Genomic DNA, 16686 nt, shown 5'->3' on the forward strand with positions numbered 1-16686 from the left:
TAATCTTAGCCAGTTTTTCTAGAAATAAATCTGCTGCTCAAAACGACTAAACAGGTCGTTACACTGGATGTGGCAGACACTCGAAGACCATTTCTGGCCCCCAAGCGAACCCTCGGCCTGACTTACATAACTAAGTGGAAATCTAAACTCAACTTAAACAAGAATAAAACATATTTAAAATCAAATACTTCATAAATTAATCTGGTCAAAATGGCACTTAAGTCTCAGCAAGTAAAATAACTCCAAACTGAACTACTCACAGTCTTCAAAGCCTCTAAACTGACTGAAGAGGGATGTCGGGATAGACCTCGCAATATCCTAAAGCTAAACGAGTAAAACAATGAAAAAGATGTCCTCTGGAATGTAAAGAGACTCACCACTAACTCTGGAACTCAATCTGGATCAACGAAGCGTTGTATGTTGATCCTGATTACCTGCTTCTACATTATAAAACAATGCAGGTCAACTGACATTAGTACATTAAATGTACGAGTATGCGAGTTGGAGTGCTAAACACAACTATATAGTTTGAAATGGAGTAAGCATGAATTTACCTTGGCTCTACTTAACTAATAAGATAACAACTCAATATAAAGCAGGAACGACATATGCTGTGCATATTTATGTAAAATTGATAAAATAGTGTATTTCTTAGTTCATTACAGATATAACGATAACAAACTCAGCTTTACTTATATATGAAAGTAATATAGTTCCGGCGGAATTTCTCTAACCGACAACCACCACTATGAGCCTATTGGACAGACCCTTGTCGGGGGCGCTATGGCTGGCGCGCTGCGCTAGGGCTTGTCAGACAGAGCCTTCCTTTAGAAGCTCTGGCAGGCGCGGCGCCCCAAGGGGTGTCTGACAGGACCTTCGACTTTTATTCTTCATTTTTCATATGTAAACCACCCAAAATCCCATGAATCCCTACCCAAACACTTAGGATCCCTAATTAACTCATTACCCAATAGTTTAGACCCGAAAACAGTACAGAAAAATGAATCAAAACTACTAGAGATTCTATAATTCAATCAACAAGAACTTCACAACTTTTCATCAAGAACTTCAAGATTTTTTTTAAAAATAACTCTAAATTGTTGTATTGAATCAAGTTGTAGGGTGGGTGAAAGGAACCAACACCGAATAATCTCACATACCTTGATAGAGATCACCCCCGACGAAATCCACGCAATGATCTTAGCGTTCATGGACGATTCTTGGTCTTCATATTCTTTTCTCATTTTCTCCCAAACCCTAAGCGTTCTTAAATATTGAAAAACTTATTTGGGACTTATTTTCACCCCTAATATAACCTTAAAAAAATTAGGAAATACTAGGGTGAAAAGACAACTTTGCCTATACTAAAATTTTGATTGGACTTTCCTCAGTCCAATAACCCAACTTTTGAAAGACATTTCTCCCTCATACGACATCGGAGTTGTGCAAACTCGGCAGCGTTGGAAATATCTTCTCAAGGTATTCCCAACCATATAAAGAACTCAGCCAAACTTCTTTTGAGATGGAAGTTATGGCCGTTTGAAAATGACCAGAACTCGCTGGAAATTTTCCAGATTTCCTTACTTATTTCAAAAATACTTATTTTTGGCTTCTTAACTTATTCTTAGTAAATTCGAGTTACGAGATGTTAGACGTCTATCCAACAATTATATAAGCAAAAGTTGGGTAACTACGTATCTTTCTGGTGATACTCGCTCATAATCGATTTTTATAGCACCATGCCACATTTTTGGTGATTTCTTTCTCATATCTGATTTCGTGTAGCACTGTACCATATTTTCAGTTTATTAAGAGAATTATGGTAGGTAGAGATTGTAATTGCTGGTGATTAGCATCCCCTCAAACTAATGGTGGTCAACCAACAGTAACACACTGTTTGAATGGTTGTAACCTGTTGTATTCTATTGTGTTATTAGTTTAAATACAATATTACGTAATTAACTTTATATGGAATATGATGAGTGTCAACTATGAAGTCACTATAAAGAGTCTGAAGTCTGAAGTGTAAACCCTAAAGGCTAAGAGTGCCTAAGACCTGAAGTGATATAAATGCAATTAATTGAATTTCGTATCGGGTTATTAGTCACCCAATAAGAAATATGATCAAACCGCAACACGAATCGATAAGCCCATAAGAAGTTTATAGTAGACTAAAACTCGAACTGTTAACCCATTAACCCGAGCCATTGATCCAATAACCAAATTATCGATTTGGATAATCAATTTTTCTTTGACCCTGAATATGAATTATTCTGTTTTTAAATACCTCTTGACATTAAAGGAAGGTTTCATCATAAAAAAATTTAGGATACTCAAAATACAAAATTATCAGAAAGTGATTCATTACGGGATTTTTGGGTTTGCATTTTAAAATTGCCTTTTTTTGTTAAACTAAATTTACCACTAATGAGAGCGTCTAGCGGCATTTTATTGAAAATAAAAATATATCAATAGGGATAAGTCCAAGCAAGTGGGTCTAGGCCTTACCTTACTATTGCTAATGAGATAACAAGTATGTACTAATTAACAAGCATGGAGAAAATAAGAACTAGAGAAAACTAGATATTCTATGATCATCACCAAGTTTATAATTCTCACTATGATGATATTACAAATGAGGATGCTTAAGTAATGCAAGAATATAAAAGCTAGGAATAAAGATGAGTTATCCAACTCAAACTTCAGTTGATATATGTATGAACTAAAAAAGGTTGTTTGCACGTTAGAAGTATATCTAAAGTATTCTCTTGTTATCTTCTTTTTCAAACTTTTCAAAGAATGATTTATAGTTCATCACTTCTTGTTGGATTTGTAGGATCTTGATAAAGTTGTTGTCACTGTAATATGATTTTGCTTTGCCAGTCGCACGGTAAGTGCCTTGGAACAAATTCCCCACTCACCTTACCATCCCAACATATCATCTTCAGCATCCATCATATATGTCACAGCCCAAGTTAGGAAGGAAATACTTATTATCTAAGATTACTTTTGTAGCACTCAAATTAGATAAAGTATCTAAGACTGCCATAGATGCATTTGTCTTACTTGTAGGCACAAATTTGAGTGCTTGAGGGATTTACTTACTCCTACTAGATGAAGGAGTATGATTCTCTACCCAGAAGAGATGATAATAGATTGACCTCCACCTTTACCGTAGCTGCACTAGGCCTTGACTTACTAGTTGTTGCCTTATCAACTTGTAGGGGTGTACCAGCGACTGATGCTAGTGAAAACAGGGCTTGACGAGCAAAGCAATTGGTGTCTCCTCTTTTGGATTAAACCATGGTGTCCAATGTTGAGTTCGACATTGTTATTGATTACTCACACCTTTTTCTTTTAATGTGATGAATTATACTACCCTAGAATACACCTCCACAAAGTTTTCCCGGTTCGATAATCTCACCAAAACATGATGATGGTCCAGTAGTCCCAAATTGCAATCTTATTTGATTTCGAAGTGTCGTGTAAAAACCTTTCTGAGATCAATCATATCAGGTCTCCCATAAGAGAACTTAGGAACAAAAGTATGTTGCGAGTTCTCTTCTTGGATATACAATTCCAAATCCGAAAAGCTTAACCTCACTGTTGGTTCGCCATGAACATATGTCACAGGTTTTAATTTTATTGGAAGTTTTCCATCAGATTTTTGAATGCAAGTTGATGGATTAGGAATAGATGCATAACTAGGTTTTTCTGGTCTCTCTTTCACGGCTTGAGGCTGTGGAGAATCTATTTTTGCCATGGAGGCCTAAAACTCCATAAAATTGCCATACACATTCATAATTACATCTATTTTTTGAACAAGGGATCAAGAAATTATGAAATTCACATCACAATTAAAGAAGAGGATCAAATATGTCAATCAATTCATCCCTAAAACCTAAACCGCACATGTAAATTTACCCGTAAACCCAAAATTACATTGGGGCTCAAAAACCTAGAAAAGTCATCCGTATATTTGTCCATCAAAAATAGCAACCCAATATAACATAGCTAATAATATATGTATTACTATATAATTGATAGATTAACTTAGAAAATTCTAAATCAGTTAACAAAAAACCCTAACACACATAAAGAAAAATCAAAATTTAGCTTTTAATGTTGTACTTTTTTTAGTGATTCAAGCTATACTTCAGACTTGGCTATGAGATCGTGTACTTGGAGAATGCATAAGTTTAAAACTGAGATTTCTGATTTAATCAGTATTCACTTTGTCTATGAGAATTTTTTAAAGTATTATTAATGATATTTTTATAATATTTAGATGAGGCGAGATAGATGATATAGGTTGGTAATGTTTACTTCACACGTTACTCATCTACTCTCTCACATGTCAATACACAAGTAAAATGTTTTGGAAAAATGATATGGAATTTAATGAATTAGTTTACAGGCCCAAAATTGCGCAAATTAATTGTTTTTTACAAAAACTTATTATACATAACCATATTAGTTACATAGTGAAATTCTTGCTTTGAATTTATGATAGAAGAATTTCCTAACAAAATATACAGAAAATCAGGGATAACTATAAATTGTTTAGACCATCACGCAAAAAATAAGAGAAAACGCTACAAATAAAATTTTAATCCTTCATTTTATTTATGAAAGATAGAGCACTCATCAATCTGTTGTCATGAACTCGAAGTTACAAAACTATGACAAATTCTATTTGAGTCAATTATATAAATTAAATTATAATTATTTTTTTAATAACTCATTTTCCATAAGGTCTGACTTGCACAGGCTTGCCATCCTCTCGTTAACACATAATTTTCATATTTAATAAGAAACAGAAATTCTAACTCGAAAAATAAAATTAGAAAAACTTAAAGCAGTAGATACCAAATCCTAGCACATAAACAAAACAACTAATATCAGGTGTTTCAATACCTATTTTCAAAATGTAGCAAAAAATGAAAATCTCTAGTTGAAAAATAACTTAGAAACCCTTTAATAGCTGTTAGTTGCTTCTAATTAAGGCTCAAATAAGCACCGCATAGCCAGAAAAACAAGCAGAATGACCAAAACATAACCTTAATAAATCTTTGATGGAATGGACTAACAATAAAACGAAAGATCAAATAACAACGATATCAAAGCTAATGCCTTTTTAGGCAATAAAACGAAAGATCACATAATAACGATATCAAAGCTAATGCCTTTTAGGAAATAAGACAAGAGATCAAACAACACTGATATCAAAGCTCATGTCTTTTTGGGCAATAGCCATTGAACTTTTTCAGTACAAAAAAAAACAAAAGGAAAGATCACATAAAAACCATATTAAAGCATTAGTCCACTCTTCAGTAGTCAAGAATTATGTTTATATGCTTTAAAGGGTTTTCAACGTCAACGTCACCTCCACCACCATGTTTGACAAATTCAGCTGGGGTCAGAAGACTAGCATGAAACATAGAGCACTCATCAACCCATTTGTCTGAGTTCAAAATCAAGAACTATAGCAAACTCTATTTAGATCAATTATTTAAATCAATTAAATTGTAATTATCTTTTTTTTTCTAACTCAGTTTCCATAAGGTTCGTACTTGCACAAGCTTGCCATCCTCTGATCTCGTTAACACAATTTTCAGATTTAACAAGAAATAGAAATTTTAATTCGAAAGATAAACTTAGAAAAACTTAAAGTAGTATACCAAATTTAGACATATAAAAAGAGAACAACTAATCAACTAATTCTGTTGCCCAGGAGGATGCTCCAAAGAAGTCATATGCATCAATTGTCAGTTCACAAACAAAGAAAGGGACAACCAAAATCTATGCACCCACCAATACTTCAAGAACGGCTCCTCTGAAGGCTGTAAAGCAGACGGTTGCTGCAGTAGCACAAACTGCAGCTCCTGAAGCATCAAATCCTACTATCCCTAGTGGAATCGATGTACCTGAAGCTAATTATGCTGAAGATGAAGGTATAATATCTTGAAGCCTGTCTGAAATAAACTCATTACATCCATCTTGTGATGGACACATCTATATGTGACAAAAAAGGAAATAGGCATGTTCTATTTAATTTTTGAGCAAATGAAGTAGCATAATAAGTAGATGTGGTTTGATCTAGATGTTGTATTATTTGATCTGCTTGCAATTGTCATGTTCATTCTGCTTCTGACTTTCTCATTGCTAAAAGTCCCTGCAAGAGCACATAATCATCTAATTTACTTAAATTTTAAATTTTAATTAAAATCGAAGTACATCAGATAATTATGTACTCTTACTGGGACCGTAAACAATAAGAAAGTCTAAAGCAGAATAAGCATAACAATGGTAGTAAATCAAATAACCCAACATCTAGATCAAACCACATCTACTTATTATGCTACTTCATTTGCTCAAAAATTAAATAGAACATGCCTATTTCCTTTTTTGTCACATATAGATGTGTCCATCATATAATGGAAGTAATGAGTATATTTCAGGCTAGTTTCAAAGAAATTATACATTCATGCTCCGTCTCATTAGTTTCAGGTTCATTAATTCCGCGGGGGGCTGTAGTATTTGATGCTTCAAGAGCTGCAGTTTGTGCTACTGCAGCAACCAGCTGTTTTACAGCCTTTCGAGGAGACATTCTGGATGTATTTGTGGGTACCTAGAATTTGGATGGCCCTTTATTCTTTCTGAAGTGACGATTGATGCATATGACTTCTTTGGAGAATCCTCTTGGGCAACAGAATTAGCGGATTCTGTATTTGTTGGGTTCTGATCCTCGTTGAAACGAGATTCAGTTTCCACAACAATCTATCTTTCATCACCAACATGTCTCCCATCTTCCAAAGAGTCGTTTGACTTTTACTCAACATGTTGAACTTCTTCTACATGTGACCCAACTTGATTGAGATTTCGAGGATCAACGACATGAGTAGGTTTTGGATTCAATATGAAGATAGTAATAGATTTTAAGAGAAACCAAGAACAACTACACTTATTGATTTAGAAAAGGGATCCAACTTGGATCAGGGGTCGGAACCTCTAACTACACACCCTCAGTTTGATTAATCTTTTGCGAGACTGTATCAATCTCATTTTCTTCTGCATACCTAAAAGTATCACTTAAAACAAAATAACCGTTGTGTTTTGGAGCAAGGAAAATGTCTAGCCGAATTTCCAACTTTCCAATACCACCAACCACAAATATGTTCTATGAAAGCACAACCTAAAAGTTGTTGCATCAATCTTTCAACCTCACTTTCAAGTTCAGATAGAAAGTATTTTTTGGTGTTAGTAAGAACTACTCCTCTACAACACTCAACTAAGTGCCCATTAACAACAAGTACACCTATTACCTACATATGCTATAGCCTATAAGAACATAATTTGTATTATCTTCTTTTATTTTGATAGGTAAATAAGATTAAACTTACAAAACAATTACTGAAGTTTACAACTTCTATGAACCAATAATTTTTTTATAAGTTAAGTGTCTTATTCTATCACATTATTCCCGCTCAATCTTTATCTTTATTGAGGTTTTGCGCTAAGAGCTCAAGAGCTTGTCGTTATTATTGAATCTCACAACAGTTCTTTTATTATATTACGTCTTAAACACATATATCTAATTTTATGATAAAAAATGTTAGTTTTGTTCCATTTGAAATACACACTAAGAGTTGTCTTATTGATGACTAATCAACTCCTGTACGAAAACTAAACACTAATTAGTTGTCTTTTATGTTATGGCACCGTCATCAATAATAACTCATCATCACTATCGAATTTTGAGATTCACATTGCATCATTGTACCCTTCTAGAGTTCTAGTACAACAAAATATTAAATTTATTTGATACTATACTTGTGGCACCTCTCATGTATCAACAATTATTTCTTTCCAAAACAATGCATCAAGATGCAATATCTCAACAAGAACATGAGAAATATAATAAACTTTACAAAATCCTTAATATGTTTTCCCACTCTAATGTTACATTCAATCACATCACAATTGACTATCACAACATTTATTAACATACAATTAAAAAACATAGATTCTATTTTTTTCTTTTCTTACTATTATGCAATACAACCATAGCAAAACACCCCTACAATTTCAAAGTATTTCATAATAGAGAGATAACTCTTCATTAAGTTTTCAAATTTTGTATGTAACATACAAATTTATAAATTAAAACGTCAAAAACTTCATCGCTTTGTTTTCAACAAAAACCATTTGTATATGTAGGAAGATATTCACAAATGTGACACAATAATAATTTTCACATCTAGTATTATTTATATGTTTCAAGACGTTCAAAAGAATTAAGTCTAAATTTTGGATGCTCAAAACACACAAAGATGTAACTTCTTAGCATGTTCAATTTCAACACAAATTTATGCATCAAAAGCAACCCAAATATGATTGCTTAGTCACTCAATAAAATTGTTACAAGTTAATAATCTCTAAAGCATTCTATCAAACAATAAGCATTTAACAAAACATTCTGTCATCAGATTACTATCATCTATCTCAGCTACTCTAAATATTATAAAATATGTCATTTTTTAATTATGTCTACTCGATTATTTGTAATTTTGTTCTTCTCTCGTAAGATTTTAAAATATTAATGTGTTTATTAGGGTTTAGGGTTCAACCTTGAAAAGTATTTCTATGCTATTGCTCTACTAAAAAAATCATTTCTTGCGAAATGTAAGTTGTTTTTTTTATGTGTTAAGATTTACTATCAATGGTTAGCCTTAAGGTATTCTGAGTTATAATTTTTATTTCTTGCTATATCTGACAATTTATTGTTAATATATATTTTATCTCTCTTTAATTATCTGTATTTTTGTTCTTCTCGTAAGATTGCAGTATTTATGTGTTGATTAGAATTTGGGGGTTGGATTTTTAAAGGGTTTCTAAGTTATTTTTTGACTTAGAATTTTCATTTGTTGATAAATCTTTTTTAAAATTTTGTTAATTTTTATCTTACTCAGATAAGAGGTTTCAACTTTTGATCATATTTTCATAAGGATCATTGACTCGAATATTAAATCGTATATACCACCTTAGATAATATCAATATTTTTCATATGTGAGTTTAATAAGATGAATTTTTCCATTCTAAGAACGTTAGTAGTTCTAGAATCCAAAATATATATAAATCACTTTTCTTCAACTTGGGTGTAATGCACAAGTATACTTGGTACCATCCAAATCTAACATCCAATCTTTTACGTATTAGTCACAACCCCACATGATTCACTTTAGAAATGACCACACAATATATCATCTGCTTAGTCAAGTTTTTCCTTAGCAGAATATTTATTTCTCCAAATTTGATAAATCTATTGGCTCAATATTAAAACTTTAAATATATAGTTTTGTCACCTACCTTCTTCATGAACACAAAGAAGTCCAATTATTCTCCCAGTTGAAAACTTACATGGAGTATGCTTGAAGTTGTCATTTGTCTCCCTTGTACATATCAGATTGTCCATTGTCTCTTGATTATTACTTTGTTCGTTGGCCAGTGTTGATATCAACCCTATCAATTTTACCGGTTTAGTAGTATTTTTCAGAAGAAATAAAGTGTATGAAATATTCTTAAAACTATTGAAAATCTTATTGAAAAATATTTTATCGTGAACATTTTAGGAAATTCTCATAGCTTGAAGTGTGTCGATCAATCTTCTACTGCCAAATACAAGCAAAAGAAAAAAACATGTATAGGGTGTAAAATATTGGATATAAAAATCTACCTTCAATGTAATAAATCAATGGAAATAAAGTGACATTTACAGTTTAACTTAGAATTGCAGTAAAGAAATGACTCATAATTAATGTATTTGTGTTATAAATAGACAGGGGTTAGAAAAAAGGTCAAACAAAACTATTTAGGACATTTAAATATCATCAGTAATATGTTAGAATAATTAAAGTATTAAATATTCATCAAAAGTTATAATTAAAAGAACCTAGACACAAGTATGAATATTTTTTTTGAGATCTAAAATAATTTTTTTCAACAGTTTTTACATTAAAAAAATATCTTTAGACAACAAATTAATAATCAGTCAGAATTTCTGTAATTTAAATTAATAGGAACAATCACAAGTTTTTTCTGATTTTTCAGTCAGCACCAGAAAATTAGAAGACTCCAGAGCATGCAATTAAGCTCTACATATCAGTTTCATTAACCACAACTGGGCTTCAGAGGCAAATATGTCCAAATTTTAAAAAATTTGAATTGATGCTATTACTGGAGATGATTTAGGATTAGTGGATACAATATATCTAGTATAAATTACACCAAATTTTATATCATGAGATACATGTATATGAATATATCTGAACGCATCAAAATCTAATAAAATTTGTAGAATCGCAAATCAGATTGTATCTAAATAATTAACTCTTGAGCTGATGGAATTTCTATAATTTTTCTAATAATGTTTGGTTATATTGAACCTTTTTTAAAAAAAATAACAAATCACAAAATAAATTTCAAATTTGAAAGAGCAATTTTAATAAGTTTTTCAAGCGAATATTTTTCTAACTAACAAAGTTTCCACTTTTGTTTTTATCTAAACCTAGCTTGATTTCTAAATAGGGGTACTTTAATGGGATTCTTCATACTCCAGCACTCCTTCCTAAGACCACACATGCAAATTTTCACTCACACAACTCAAGTCACGAGGTTTCCCTCCTCACGCTTTATTATAATTGAATTAAGATAAGGCATAAATTCTCTTTGAATTTATCTAGAAAATTCTAATACTCACTTGCATTGAGATTAGGCATAGATTCTCTTTGAATTTATCTAGAAAATTCTAATACTCACTTGAATTATCATGTCGATCTATTATACATTCTAAATTTTACTCTAAAGTAAATTTATTCACTCCTAAAATTGAAATGACAAAAGATAACCAAAAAAAAATCTGACTCGGGAAAATTAAAGTGTAAAAAAGCAATAAAAATGAAAATCCTCCTTACCCTCCACAACCTAAAAGCATCACAACGACGATAGTCGATCTAGTGGTGTTGATCATTGTGGTTGTTTGTTAGTTGTTCAGATCTGAAAGTGTGGAACTCATTGGAAGGTTGTCATAATCGTGAAAGAAGCTTCGAGCTCGCTAGAACACCTGCAAAATAAATAAAAAAGGGATAAGGAAAAGGGGTCTCATTCGGTGTTTGTTGATAATTGATTTGAAGTTTTGGGTGGCTACTAGTTTGTCAGAAAAGAAGAGGGAACACCGTTGTGGAGGTAGGGTTATGGTGGTGATGAGTTGGGTGTTCTTTGGCGCAGTAGACGAAGAAAATTGTGGTATGAGTTGAAAAACTTAATAAATAAATAGAATGAGATTTATTGATGAAAAATATAATTATTAAATGAGGAATTAATTAGTATAAAATATAAAATTAATAAAGAATATTAATCATATAGTAAACAAAACAAAAAGAATATAAAAGAATACAGTTTCTGATAATACATCACATATTGTAATCTGATAATATGACATTTAATAAAATTGGCCCAAAAACAATCAGATGATATAACATTTAATATATTTTGCCAAAAAAAACTTTGAAATCAATATCGAAATACATAAATAATATTTTTCACATCAGTAGTGTGAAAGTGAAATTTTTTCATAAATTTTCATGTATTGATTTTTCAGACACGTGTCAAATTCCATTCTGTTTCTAAGTAGATAATTACAACGGATATGAATCATTTTCAGTCAGTTACTTCTTATTTAGACTCTAGATAAATTGTATTTTTGGATCAATTTCCTAAGTCCATTATTAAATCACGTGACAAGGAGCTATTTCGTCATTAATATTTACAACCACAAAAATAAAAAATATCTTGATGTTTTTCCCACTATCACACCTGGATTAGATTATGAACACCAACACTTAAATTAATATCCTCAAGAAGTTTATAACATTGAACTGATCATTAGCAAAGTTTATAATGACCTTATTTCATCGTCTTCTATTTCATAATATTTTCAAAATAAATAAGCAGAATGACCAAATGTTCAATATCTACCTATACATATATTTTAAGTTATTATTATACGCGTCGATAATATTATTATACCCATTGAAATAATATCATAACATTATTGATCTCCAAAACATAAGAAAGAATAACTTAAAAACTGTAACAAACAAATGAGAAAAGACACTTTGATTAAACCTAATACAAATAGAACTAAATCTTTTATGAAAAATTAGTAATTTTCAAAAAAGAATGAAAATTTTAAAATGACAGAAACTCATAGGAATAAAATCATCACTTTAATATTCAATAATCAATCAAAACACTAATATTTTTTAAAAAAACTGAAAAATATAACTCAAATAACTGTATACTTTTTAATTCCGAACCACAAAGGTTAATAGATATATTTATTACTCTCTGCAGTGTGATTTAACTATGATTAAAGTAATTTTTTAGGTATATATAGTAGATGTGAATCCCCTTTCGCGATATCCTGTGTATATTTTTTAGATTTTAAACTCCTTTATTAAAAATTCTGGTTCTGCACTACTTCGTGGAGTCTATATGAAGAAAAAAAATCAACAATTATCTTAAATATTAAACCGTTCATTTATTTAAAAAAAATTTAAAAGTCATTAATATAGGGACTTAAAATAATCTGGTAATATGACATTTAATAAAATTTGCCCCAAAAACAATCAGATGATACAAGATTTAATAAAATTTGCCAAAAAAAACATTGAAATCAACATCGAAATGCATAAATAATATTTTTGACATTTGTAGTGTGAAAGTGAAAACTTTTCGCAAATTCATGAAGTGATTTTTCAAATACGTGTCAAGTTCTATTCCGTTTCTCAGTAGATAATTACAACGGACTGGTGTCATTTTCAGTTGGTTACTTCTTATTTAGACTCTAGCTAAATTGTATTTATAGATCAATTTCCCAAGTCCCTTCTTAAATCACGTGACAAGGAACTATTTCGTCATTAAAAGTTACACCCATGAAAATAGAAAAACCTCTTTAGATTTTTCCACTTTCACACCCGAATTTTAATATGTACACCAACAGTTAACTTAATATCCTCAATAATTTTATTACATTGAACTGATCATTAGCAAAGTTTGTAATGATCTCATTTCATGGTCTTATATTTCATAAAATATTTTTCAAAAGTAATAAGTACAATGATCCATTGTTCAATATCTAGCTATACATATATTTAAGTTATTATTATAAGTGTTGATAATATTATTATACGCGTTGACACACTATCATAACATTAGTGATCTCCAAAACAGAAGAAAGAATAACGAAAAAAATGTAGATAACACACAAATCGGAAAAGAAGCTTTAATTAAGCCTAATACAGTTAGTAATTTTCAGAATATAACAGAAAATTTAAAATGACAAACATGTAAGAATAAATCATTATTTTGATATTCACGAATCAATAAAACAATGATATTTTTTTAAAACTGAAAAATATAACTCAAATAACCGTATAGTTTTTAACTCCGAACCACAGTGGTCAATAGATATATTTATTACTCTCTGCACTGTGATTTGAATATGATTTAAGTAATTTTTAGGTACATATAGTAGATGTTGAACGCCCTTTCACTATTTCCTGTGTATATTTTTCAGATTTTGAATGTCTTTATTAAAAGTTCTAGCTCTGTCACTACTTTCTCGAGTCTATATGAAGAAAAAAAATCATCAAATAATCTTAAATTTTAAACAATTCTTTTATTTTAAACTATGAAAAAAATAAAAAAAAATTCATTACTACAGGGAGTAAAAATAATCTGATAATCTGACATTTAATAAAATTTGCCCAAAAAACAATCAGATGATACAACATTTGATAAATTTTGCCCCAAAAAAACTTTGAAATCAACATCGAAATGCATAAATAATATTTTTCACATCTTTAGTGTCAAAGTGAAAACTTTTCGCAAATTTTCATGTAGCGATTTTTCAGACACGTTTCAAGTTCCATTCTGTTTCTCAGTAGATAATTACAAAGGATTGGTGTCATTTTCAGTTGGTTACTTCTTATTTAGAGTTTAGTTAAATTATATTTTTGGATCAATTTCTCAAGTCCCTTCTTAAAATCATGTGACAAGGAGTTATTTCGTCGTTAAAACTTACACCCACAGAAATAAAAAACATCTTCAATTTTTTTTCACTTTCACACACCTGGATTATATTATGAATATCAACTCATAACTTAATATCCTCAATCGCCTTATAACATTAAACTGGTCATTAGCAAAGTTTTTAATGACCTTATTTCATCGTAATCTATTTCATAATATTTTTCAAAAGAAATAAGCACACTGATCAATTGTTCAATATCTACCAATATATATATATTTGAAGTTATTATTATAAGCATCGATAATATTATTATACGGTTGATACAATATCATCACATTAGTGATCCCCAAAACAGAAGAAAGAATAACTTTAAAATGTAGATAACAAGCAAAGTAGGAAAGAAGCTTTAATTAAGCCTAATACAAATAGTATTTTCAAGAAAACAAGAACGGAAATTTTAAAATGACAGAAACTCATAGGAATAAAATCATTACTTTAATATTCAAGATTCAATCAAAACACTGATATTTTTTTAAAAAACTTAAAAATATAGCTCAAATAACCGTATACTTTTTAACTCCGAACCACAAAGGTTAATAGATATATGTATTACACTCTGCAGTGTGATTTAACTATGATTAAAGCAATTTTTTAGGTACATATAGTAGATGTGAACCCCCTTTCGCTACTTCCTATGTATATTCTTTTGATTTTAAATTCCTTTATTAAAAATTCTGGCTCCGCACTACTTCGTGGAGTCTATATGAAGAAAAAAAATCAACAATTATATTAAATTTTAAATAGTTCATTTATTTTAAACTATAAAAAAATTAAAAAGTCATTAATATAGGGAGTTAAAATAATCTTGTAATATGACGTTTAATAAAATTTGCCCAAAAAACATTCAGATGATACAAGATTTAATAAACTTTGCCCAAAAGAACTTTGAAATCAACATCGAAATGCATAAATAATATTTTTCACAATTGTAGTGTGAAAGTGAAAACTTTTCGCAAATTTTCATGTAGTGATTTTTCAAACACGTGTCAAGTTCTATTCCGTTTCTCAGTAGATAATTACAACGGACTGGTGTCATTTTCAGTTGGTTACTTCTTATTTAGACTCTAGCTAAATTGTATTTTTGGATCAATTTCCCAAGTCCCTTCTTAAATCACGTGACAAGGAACTATTTCATCATTACAACTTACACCCACGAAAATAAAAAACCTCTTCCATTTTCCCACTTTCACACCTGAATTATATTATGTACACCAACAATTAACTTAATATCCTCAATATGTTTATTACATTGAACTGATCATTAGCAAATTTTTTGATGGTCTTATTTCATCGTCTTATATTTCATAAAATAATTTTTAAAAGTAATAAGTACAATGATCAATTGTTCAATATCTACCTATACATATATTTAAGTTATTATTATACGCGTTGATAATATTATTATACGCGTTGACACAATATCATAACATTAGTGATCTCCAAAACAGAAGAAAGAATAAAGAAAAGAATGTAGATAACAAACAAATCAGAAAAGAAGCTTTATTTAAGCCTAATACAGTTAATAATTTTCAGAAAATAACAGAAAATTAAAATGACAAACTTGTAAGAATAAATCATTACTTTGATATTCAAGAATCAATCACAACAATGATATTTTTTTGAAACTGAAAAATATAACTCAAATAATCGTATACTTTTTAACTCCGAAGCACAGTGGTTAATAGATATATTTATTACTCTCTGCAGTGTGATTTAAATATGATTAAAGTAATTTTCAGGTACATATAGTAGATGTTGAACCCCCTTTCGCTATTTCATATTTTTTTTTTAGATTTTGGATGCTTTTATTAAAAGTTCTGGCTCCCCACTACTTCCTCGAGTCTATATGAAGAAAAAATATTTACAAATAATCTTAAATTTTAAACAATTCATTTATTTTAAACTATGAAACTTTTTAAATAAAAACCATTAATACAGAGAGTTAAAATAATCTGATAATATGACATTTAATAAAATTTGCCCAACAAACAATCAGATGATACAACATTTAATAAATTTTGCCCCAAAAAAACTTTGAAATTAACATCGAAATGCATAAATAATATTTTTCACATCTTTAGTGTCAAAGTGAAAACTTTTCGCAAATTTTCATGTAGTGATTTTTCAGACACGTGTCATGGTCCATTCTGTTTCTCAGTAGGTAATTACAACGGTCTGGTGTCATTTTCAGTTGGTTACTTCTAATTTAGACTTTAGCTAAATTGTATTTTTGGATCAATTTCTCAAGTCCTTTCTGAAATCATGTGACAAGGAGCTATCTCGTCATTAAAACTTACACCCACAGAAATATAAAACCTCTTCACGTTTTTTCACTTTCACACTCATTGATTATATTATGAATACCAACTCTTAACTTAATATCCTCAATAGGCTTATAACACTGAACTGGTCATTAGCAAAGTTTTTAATGACCTTATTTCATCGTATTCTATTTCATAAAATTTTTTCAAAAGAAATAAGCACATTGATCAATTGTTCAATATCTACCTCTCTCTCTCTCTCTCTCTCT

The 16686-nt window shown here is 30.1% G+C and overlaps 1 pseudogene; it reads right to left on the reverse strand.

The window, feature by feature from the left end:
* Positions 1-6457: 6457 nt before the first annotated feature.
* Positions 6458-16686, reverse strand: part of LOC107009867 — a 20918-nt pseudogene continuing 10689 nt past the window's right edge.

Source organism: Solanum pennellii, chromosome 2 (assembly GCF_001406875.1).
Source record: "Solanum pennellii chromosome 2, SPENNV200".
In the NCBI taxonomy this organism is placed as follows: domain Eukaryota; kingdom Viridiplantae; phylum Streptophyta; class Magnoliopsida; order Solanales; family Solanaceae; genus Solanum; species Solanum pennellii.